The sequence below is a fragment of the Callorhinus ursinus genome, unplaced genomic scaffold (genome assembly GCF_003265705.2).
Source record: "Callorhinus ursinus isolate GAN/ISIS: 27379988/994484 unplaced genomic scaffold, GSC_fseal_2.0 scaffold5, whole genome shotgun sequence".
NCBI classification, from domain to species: Eukaryota; Metazoa; Chordata; class Mammalia; order Carnivora; family Otariidae; genus Callorhinus; species Callorhinus ursinus.
The window spans coordinates 67901096-67911165 of NW_027397067.1; the positions used below are offsets into that span (position 1 = coordinate 67901096).

Consider the following 10070-nt stretch of genomic DNA (forward strand, 5'->3'; position numbering starts at 1 on the left):
TACATTGAGTGAATGCATTCTTACCCGATACAGGAAGGCGGCTGCCATAGAAATCTTCCAGGCTTCAGTTCTGAGTCCAGTGGGAGGCAACGAACGTGGCGTTGGGATCAGAGACCAACACACCTGAACAGGAGTTTTGAGACCCTTGAGCCAGCTAACAGTCTCCCTTGCACAGTGGGGACAGTAGTAATCTACATCAGCAGGCTACTTGGCACAGCGATTGTGGGGGCATGAAGTCCCCTCTCTTATTATTTCTTTACAACTAAAGAAACAAGGTTGCTTTCCGGAGCTTTATGTGGAAGTCCTTCAGTGACAAGCTTGGAGTCTCAAATTCAAGCGTCAGCCCTGCCACCAGCTATCTGTTTGGTCCTGTGGAGGTCTCCTCCCCTCTCAGGGCCTCGGTTTCCCTTTTTGGTAAACGAAAGACTTGACCTATAGAATATGACTTCTGAAGCTCCTCCTGGTTGGAGCTGCCCGCTAGGGGGGCTTCTCTTAACGTTGCTTTCACAATCCTGCTGCTTGTAGTTTTTCTTCTTGCCAGGAGGTGGTGCTATTGAGTCCCTCGTGTTCGGGTACTGAGTGCCGCTTCTCCGTGGTTTCCCTTCCCGAGGTCTCCCTCTCCCCAATGTCAGTGGCCGTCAGCCACCGAAGCGGATAACCCTGCGTGGCGGTGCCTGCGTCATTCCCCGCGCTTCCTCTCATCACGTAGGCAGTTTACCATCTCAGGTGGGCTCAGTAAGGGTGAGTACAGGACAATAAGATTTTGAAAGAGAGCGACCACATTCACATAACTTGTACGACAGTAGATTGTTACAATGTTCTATTTTATTATTAGTTACTGTTGTTAATATCTTACTGTGCCTAATTTATAAACTAAACTTCATCATAGGTATGTATGTATGGGAAGAAATAGTCTGTATAAGATTTGGTAGTCCCTGCGGTTTCAGGCATGGGGTGGGGGCCTTGGAACACATGCTCCGTGAAGAAAGGGGGACAACTCTATTACAAAGAGCACTCCATTTGCATCAAGTTCTGGGAGACGCAAGTTCTGGCCTTCCTTAGATGCTCTGAGTGTGAACTTTTGGTTACGGGGGTCTCTTTGGAGGTCCTGGCTATTCTTTGCCCCCTTCCCAGCCCTGTGACCCGGGCTGCCGTCTGGTTCAGTTCTTTTCAAGTCTCAGAGTACTGGTCAGAACCGTTCCAGTTTTACCGGCCTCAGTTCAGGGCCACAGAAGGGAGGCTGGGGGCCTTTGTACCATTTCAGGATGTGGGGATAACAGAGGACTGAGGGTGGGTCCCCAAGACTGGCTGGTGCAGGTTTATGCCTGAGACTGGATTGGCTGAGGGCCTTGGCAGAAACAGCGTGTTGGGTTTGACCAGGACTCACAAGACCGTTTCTTTCCCCTTACCTCAGATCTCCATGTCCCCGAGTTCCTTCCAGCCCCTGCGTGCTGGGGCTGCTCCTCATTATTGGAACTCCAGGTCTGGCTCTCCAGATCCAGCTGGAAGCATCAGGCTTCAGGGGTGGCCAAGAGTACCTCCCCTCACCTGAATTTTGGGGTTGATTTGGGTGTCACCAAGGACGCCACTGACCTCTCTTTGTACCCAGGAGCAAGCCCCAGGAGGTGGTCTTGGTGTCCTGTCACAACAACCAGAGGGGTGAGCCCTTGATAGTGTAGACTGTCGCCATCAACAGCAATCAATGTCACTTTTTCTCAGACATGATATTGGTAAGGACGGAGCTTTCCCACAAAGGCAAAGGCATATGGACAGTTTCGATCAGATCAGGAAGTGCCCCTTACTCAGGTACCAGCTCCCAGGCGTGCCTGTCCCTGGGACCCATCAGCTTCCCTCTCCTTCAGGGGCTGCCGCCATCCACTGCATCCCCTGCCTTGTGGGTGACTTCTCCTCCCCCCAAGCCTCGCGGATGAAACTACTATGGTCAAGCCAGTCTGTGCTTCCTTGCTCCCTATTAGGACAAATCACAGGGCTTTGGGTTTCAGGGTTTTGCTGTGGGTCACTAAGTAGAAACAGTGAGCCAGGGTCTTCAAGATAGCAAACAAGGCAGAATGGAAGGAGGATAAGCTCTAGAAACACAAGGCCTGGATGAGGCTCCCAGGTCCATCCCCACTGCCTAGTGCAAGAGCACTGATGAGTCATTTAATTTCCCTCTGTATACACGCAGGCATGTATGTATGTCTGTACATATAGACATATACATGTATGTACACACAAATGAATATGTGGATGCTTGGGTTCAGGTCTTGATAATTTCTTGTATGTATATTGTTTTATGCACCGTCACTGGTATATTTATTGTACTTTAGGAAATAGAGGATAATTATTAACATTCTTCTTGAAAGAACCCTTTTGTGGTCAGTGATTTTTCTGGGTTCGGGTGACATTGTCTTTAGGTTTAGTTTCGATTGCCTTAGTTTGGTAAAACTCTTTAAGAAACGCTATTTCCCCAATTCTGGGACAATAATTCCCTTTTCATTCTGGAATATCTTTGTCTATCACTTGAGAACATTCTGGGGGTACCAACCTTCTGACCATGGCAAAGCAATAACAAGAGAATATTCTCAGGTCTTAGGGCCTCAGGTAATTCTGCGAGTCTTTTTTCTTTTTCTTACTCTATGGAAACTCCAGGGAAATGGGTACCTATCCTGTACCTACCACTGTGAAAAGTCTGAGCAACAATGATTTTACTCAGAAATCACAGGGTGATAATTTGAATGATGGCAGATAGAATTATTTTGGTTTTGAAGTAATAATAATAAATCTAATAATGTCTTCTATGTGTGTAATATTTTTTGTTTTTAAAGTGATTTCATATATATTCTTACTGTGCCATCCCCAAGGTCCAGGAATATGAATATTGAATATTATTTATCAACGTTTCTTAGATATGAAACCCAGAGCCTTGAGAGGTTATGTAATAATTGTAAAAACTTCTCCTAATCACATGCTTATTTAGCACATCAACCTTATGAGGAAGGCCTTATTATAACCATTTTTCAGGTAATGCAACTGAGCTCAAGAGAGGTTGAATAACTTCATCAAGATCACACCACTAGTAAGAAGAACCGGGATCCAAACATTTGTATATAGAACCTCATAGTTTCGGCTTGTTTCACTGTAGCATGATGCTCTTCCCCTGAGAGTGGTGGCCATGTGGGAAAGGCACTGGCCTGGGAGTCAGGAAGCCTCTGATCCTGCTTGTGTCTGCCCCGAACCTATGAGTCATCTTGGGTAAGTCATTTCCCCTCCTCTTCCCTTTGGCTTTGTTGTGTGAAGCGTAGAGTGTGGAAATGAGGCACCTTCTAGCTCTAGGACTCTGCATGGTTGAATGACTCCCTGGGTTACAAAGCTGGGGTAACTGACACGGGCACCGATGCCCCCTCTGCACTGATGCCCCATCTACACCCCGTCTACACCTACTTGTCCATGTCTTTTGTGTCTGCATGAGAATTTCCTTCCAAGAAGAATTCACTGGTAGAGACACAGTTGCTGACTCTGCAGAGAAGAGTGTTGGAAAGGAATGGCAGGACCAAGGGTTGGGTGGTAGTGGGAAGCCTACCTCATCCCGTTGGCATGGCAAGGATGTGGGAGTTTCACATAAACCAAGTGTTGCTGCAGGGGAAGTTTGCTGAGCATGATCTGCTGTGCTGTCTTGGTTTTCCCTGAAGCAGAGCCTACAACAAGGACTCACATGCAGGTCATTTATTTTGGGGAGTAATCCTGGCGATCGAGAGTGGAGGCTCTGGGAAAAATGATGTAGAGGGAGGGAAAGCCAGTCCTAACGGTACATTCTTGAGGTGGGTTACAGCTGTGGGTAACTGGGTCTCGATCCTGTGGGGATCCTGCCTTGGGATTGTCACTAGAGTCACGGAAAACCATTTTAGTCTTCTCCTGGTCATGTAGTTTCCAGGCGGTGTTGGCGCTCCTGTACTTCCACTTTGTACCTACACCAGAGGGGCTGAGCAGACTCCAGCACACCATGGCAGAAAGCAGGGGGTGCCTGAGGCGGCGGAAGAGAGATTCTAAAGCTTGTCACTTCAGCAACAGCCAGGGCAAAATGACGGCCGAGAGGACGAGAGATGGGGCATGAGAGATGCCTGGCACCATTGTGTTGCTGGCACCCGGCCCATGCGGGATGCGGCGTGGGTTGCAGGGTGAGAGATGAAGTGGGTATGGAGGGACTGGAAGAGATTGTTCCAGAGTGCATCTGCCACTCTAGGAAGCTGTGTGTTGGAGAGCCCCTGTAGGTTCTCCCATGTGTGCTTTGGGAGACAGCCAGCATCTGGATGCCAACCACTCAGAGCTCGTAGGACCTAAGAGCACCTGCCTGGGAAGAAGGGTTTCCTCCTCTTCTTTATAATCCCCTCTTCTCCTCTGGAGGAGCTAGGAGTGGAGACAGATGGGGTAGGGAACTACCTCCTCCTCCCCACCAAGTCCGTCTGGCCAATAGGCTGAGCACCGAGCGGGGGGAGGGGAGGGGGAGAATACCAAACTAAACACGACACGTGTGTTCCACTGCACTGGGCTAATTTATTAGTATCTAAAAATGACCGAAAACTATGGGATGTCCCTACGGGGTGGAGAGGGAGATAAGACACAGCATTGATGGCGGTCCCTACAGGGAATGAGGTTCCCATGTCTGCATTTTGCCAGGCTTGGATGGTCAACCACTGCCCGCCATTATTATTTAGCTATTCATCCCATGGGACAGCTGGATCGGCAATACTTTTTCTCAGTAGTGGCCTCCTCGGTCTAGATGATGGCAGGTATGTATTTACCTACCTGCAATGTTAAGAATAAAGTGCGCTTTATGATGGTGGTTTTAGCCTCTAGTGCTGTCACGGGCCAGATAGGGAGCAGAAATGAGGGCAGCAGGCTGCTTGGGACCAATGAACCATGGCGCTCATGTCCTGCTTACAGGCGGCAGGCACTGTTGAGTTCTAGCAGCTGCCATACAGAAAGAGCAGGGTAAGGACTTTGGATCTTTGGGCGTGGCTGTCAAATACCTGGATGGATTGCCACCACCATACTACCCCTCAGTCCCCATGGTAGACTCTCCTAATGCCCTTCCCCCTGCTCTATCCAGCCCCTTTTCTAAGTAACTTTACGGTGTCCTCCCATTGTCATTGGGGACACTTTCTCGTCTCTGGGCTCCTCTCATTCTCAGGTCTTGTTCTGGCCAATGGTGTATTAGCAACTGAGACACACGGCGGCTTGAGCGAGTGGGTTTCCCTCTTGCATGTCCACCATGACCATGAGGAGGGCACACCTGCACTAGCTGCTGATCCCATCACGGGACTGAGAGGGTGCAGGGCTGAACCACACCAGCCATGTCCCTCACACACCAGCCGTGTCCCTCATCGATCAGCTGACCTGCAGATTATAAAAGTCAGTGATGGTTGTTGTAAGTCCCTGGGTTTGGGGTGGCTGGTTATGCAGAGATCTTGTCGGAGCAGTTAAACCAGTCGTACAACCTCTAGGACACCAGTAGCGTGGCGCTATTTCTGCTGAGCCTTTAGGTGGCCTCAGATTGTTCCCGGATACAGTCAGCCAGGCAATCAGCGGTATTCCGCGGGAAGGAGCAGACCAGGTGGACTGTTTGCCAGACTCCAGGTGACAGGGAGCCTCTGAAGACTGCCCTGGTGTGTGGGTGTGTTCGTGGCACCCCTGGGTGCGGGGGGGGGTCCCTTCTTCCTTTCCTTTGTTCTGTCTGCACAGTTCCTCAGAGAGCTGATGCTCAGCCTCCGTGACCTAAACAGGCTATCTGGTGGAGTCTATTTGGTTCCTTTTCTTAGTATTTATACTCTGGGCTTTTTACAACTTCAAAGAGCTTCTCACCCATATTCACTAATTAATTCATTACTACAGCAAGTAAAACCTGAAACAGTGAGAGGAGAATGTCATTAGCAAGAATACCAGAGGCTCATTATTTAGAGCAGGTTGCAGGAGCCAGGCTCCCTCCGCCAGGGCTGTTAACCCCTTCCCTGGCTGACAGGGATTCCTCAGGCAAGTGTGTGCCTGGGGCAGAGTCTGCCTGGCACTCAGCAGTCACCTAGCACCTGCTGTGTGCTCAGCTCGTTCTGCCAAGGTACCACGGGGATACAAGAAGCTTTCAGCATGGTTTCTGACCTCAAGGGCCTTCCATCTAGTGAGAGCTTTGGAGTCAGGGAGACCTGAGTTTGAATCCTGACAATTTATGAGCCGTGTGACTTGGGGCTAAGTAGCCTGTTTCCTCCGCTCTAAAATGAGTTGCTAATACCTCCGTTGGGGTAAAGCGAGGATAAGCAGCGTAATGCAGATCAAAGGCCTGGCCCATGGGGAGTGCTCCCTAAGCTATAAGCTACCCATTTACTAATTCACCCAGATGAGGGCCATCACATGCGTCTCTCCTTCCAGGCCTGGCGCAGGTACACGGGGCAGTGTGGCAGAAGGAAGGGGGCTGGTAGAGGTTAGAAATTTGGGGGACCCCCTTTGTCTCAGGGGTGCTATGAGGAAGAGGAAGCAGAGAAGGAAACTGAAGGGTGGCAGGATAGGAGGGACTACAGACAGGTGGGCTGCACGCGGGGGAGCCACAAGAACAGGGGGGCGGGAAGGTGGCCGCCCGAAGTGCCCTGTGCTCAGAGACATGGAGCAGGGTGTAGTCAGAGGACATTCACCCATTTGATCACCCAACGGTTGCTCAGCACCTGGGCGGCCATGTAAGGCTCCGCTCAGTCTCCTCCGGCGGGGGAAGCATGGCTGACCACCACCAACCTCTCCCCCTCTGGACTGGATCAGTCATCCGGTGGTGCCCAGGGAGCATGTTGACTAATAGCTATTCGCCAGGCCTTCATCTCAGCGTTTAAACTACTTATTAATTGGATCTTCATGGCAGTTCCAAGGTATGGATATTATTATCTTTGCTTTACAGCTGAGAAAAAAAGAGGTGAAGCCATGACTGGCACCCAGACCTGATCCCTGGGTCTGGTATGCCATCCCGATCGGAGGCCCTTTATTTTTTATCTATTTATTTTTAAAGATTTTATTTATTTACTTGAGAGAGCGAGAGGTCTGTGTGCCCCTGTTCAGCCCTGAACAGGCAAGCTCTGCTCTGGTCCCAGTCCAGCTTTCTTGTCCAGGGTTTGGCTTTCTTTCTCTCACAGCGGGTACAGGGTTAAAGCATATTGCTACAACTGTGTCTCTTCATGGATCTTTTCGCATAACATTTAATCGCTGGTAATGACTGCGACCCCAGCAGTCCTCATCTAGTGAACTTCAAGTTGGCATTTCAATTAGCTGTACTGATTGCTGGGTTTGGGCGTTTCATATATTTGTGGGGTAGCTTAGCCCGAAAGCAGTCAGCTAAGGGACTTATTACCACAGTGCTTCTTGGGGGGAATAAATAACCTCATTACAGCTTCTTTTGCTCTGGTTGAGAGAAAAGAAGAAAAGTTGACTCTCTCAGGGCAGTTGTTTGCGGGGGCGGGGCTCGGTGCCCGCGACTAAGTTGAACAAGCAGGAGGCTTTCCTCCTGCCCTTTCCCTTCCTTCCTCTCCCCTCCTCCCCTTCCCTCTCCCCTCCTCTCCCCTCCCTTGACTTGCCTCTTCTTCCGTCTGTTCATCATTTCTTTCTTTCCTTTGCTAAAGTCCTTGATGGAAATAATACAGTGACCTATACAGAATTCTTTGTTTACTGCTTTAGTTATTGAGTTAATAATTTTATGTAATTATATATGATATATATGTAATAATGTAATTATATGTAATAATTTTAATGTTTAATTCTAATTCTGTTTAAAGCTGTTGTGGTTTCTGTCTCCTGATTGAACCTTAATTTAGATGAGTGCCTGGCGCGGATCAGGCACTGTTGTAGGCTCCTTGGGGAGAGCCATAAACAAAAGAGGGAAAACCTCCCCCTCATGGAGCTTGTGTCTCCAGGCCTCATAGGTTCATGGATGTAGCTGGAGTCTCATTAACAGTTAAACTTGGAGCTTACACACACACACACACACACACACACAGGCCCGTGCCCGTGCCCACTGCAAACTGCAAAGTCCGAGTCCTCTCCCTTCCCAGGTATCCCTGGGAGACCCCCACATGTCTCACAGGTGCTTACAGGTGCTGGTTCTCCTGTGGCGTCTGCCACATTCTTCCTCGCCTGCTGGGGGTGTCCTGTCAGGGCTCTGTGAGGCACTGGGGACAGTGTGACAGCCCTGAGAACAGGGCCTCTTGTTGCTCTGCCCGGGTTAGCCGCCCTGGGGTGGGGCCCTCGGGAGCCCTCGGCACGTCCCAGCATCTCCCAGGGTTGGACCTGCCCCTGGGTGCGAGGGGTAAACTTCATCTTGTCCTCCATCCCCTCGGAACCCTTCCGTCCTCTGGGTGTCTATGCCTCAACTCCATCCCTCTTCCCCACCTCCTGCTCCTGTTCGGCCAGATAAACCGAACCCCACCTGTGGTAAACTCAGGAATCCCCAGGCCCCCACCCAGGCTCACCTGGGACAAACTGTCACTTTAGAAAGAAGCACTGAAATGGGCGCTTATTTTTAATTTTGCTGCAGCGGACTCCAGGATCTGCTCCCCACCGGGGTTACCACAGTGCCCTGCTCTCTTCCTAAATGAACACCTGGGTGGTCCCTGGAAGGAGCCTTGGGTTCCGTGGAGTCACAGACCCTGATTTCCATCCCTCTAGCACTTTAGGACCCTTTCCTGTTAGTTAATATTTTTTTTCCCCTTAATTTATCTGTAAATTCAGGAGTGTTAAATGAGGTGCTGTGAGTAAAACATTTCCCTGGTACATAATAATACCAGGGAAATAATAGTTTTTGTTTTTGTTTTTCTACACCAATCCTCCCCCACTCCACTGCTTAAAAACGTACAGTTGCCTCTGCTGTAATAAATCTGAACTCCTCTCCCTGCCACCACCATGATGGGCCCCATGGCCCCGTTCCACTTGCCTTGACCTTTCCCACCTTCCTGTCCTGGCTGCTTTCATCTTCCTCAGCCTGTTGAGTTGGAAAAATCCTCAGCTAGGATTTGGACCAAAGAGACTTAAGATTTAAGTCAGCTTCACTGTTTATTCACTAGCTCTGTGAACTCATGTGCTTCCTGGGGCTTTCTGTTGGCTTCCGGTTCCAGTAAGCATCTTCCCGGAAGCAGTGAGGTCCAGCCACGGAAGCCAGTTTGCATTTGGATTCAGCCTCCTGACGCCCACCTCAAAGACATCAGCCAGGCAGTGCCCCTCCTCTGATCTGGGTCCCTGTCCCCTGGCGTTTTCCGCTGAGCTCAGGGACACCAGCCTCTGCTCAGCCGTGTCCCCCTTCTCAGAGGCCTGAGTTTCAGCTTCATGGGGCCCCTTCTCCAGGTTCCCAAGTTTTAATAATTAAGCATTTCAGCCTCTTCCCTTGGCTCACCCAGCCCTAGATGGCTACTTTAGAATTCTCTTTTTACTCCTTTAGTTATTGGGTTAATAATTTTATGTAATACATATGTAATAATGTAACTATATGTAGTAATTTTAATGTTTAATTCTAATTCTTTCTGTTTAAAGCTGTTGTGGATTCTGTCTCCTGAGTGAACCTTAATTTAGACGAGTGCCTGGCGTGGATCAGGCACTGTTGTAGGCTCCTTGGAGAGAGCCATAAACAAATAGGGAAAATATCCCCATCATGGAGCTTGCATTCTGTTCAGGCAAAACAAAAAAGAAACACATGAATAAGGAGAGTATGATATGCCAGAGGTGGCAAGTGCAGTCTGGAAACATATACCCAGCAAGGGATGGAGAGGTGCTGGGAAGGAGGTGTTTTGCAACTTAAACTGTCATGTTCACCTGACACCACTCATCATATATATGAAAATACTTTGCTGCCCAAATATTGGGAATAATTTTGTTTCGTTCATAGCTGAGCCTTTTTGTGAATCTTGGAGACTGTGTAAAACCAGGGAGAGAGTAGAATGAATAGGACTCTAAATGGATGTCATACCTGGAAAAAAAGTCAACTGTTTTAATTGGGTGCCTAATGGGTGTGTGTGTGTGTGTGTGTGTGTGTGTGTGTGTGTGTGTGTGTGTGTGTG

General features: G+C 49.3%; 1 long non-coding RNA gene across 1 annotated transcript in view; it reads left to right on the forward strand.

Annotated features, from left to right (window-relative positions):
* Nucleotides 1-623: 623 nt before the first annotated feature.
* The window catches only part of LOC112823385 (uncharacterized), a 229542-nt gene continuing 220095 nt past the window's right edge, over nucleotides 624-10070 (forward strand). The window contains exons 1-2 of the long non-coding RNA XR_012378333.1: nucleotides 624-741; nucleotides 3022-3252. This is a non-coding gene — a long non-coding RNA (uncharacterized lncRNA). The remainder of the gene's footprint in view (nucleotides 742-3021; nucleotides 3253-10070) is intronic.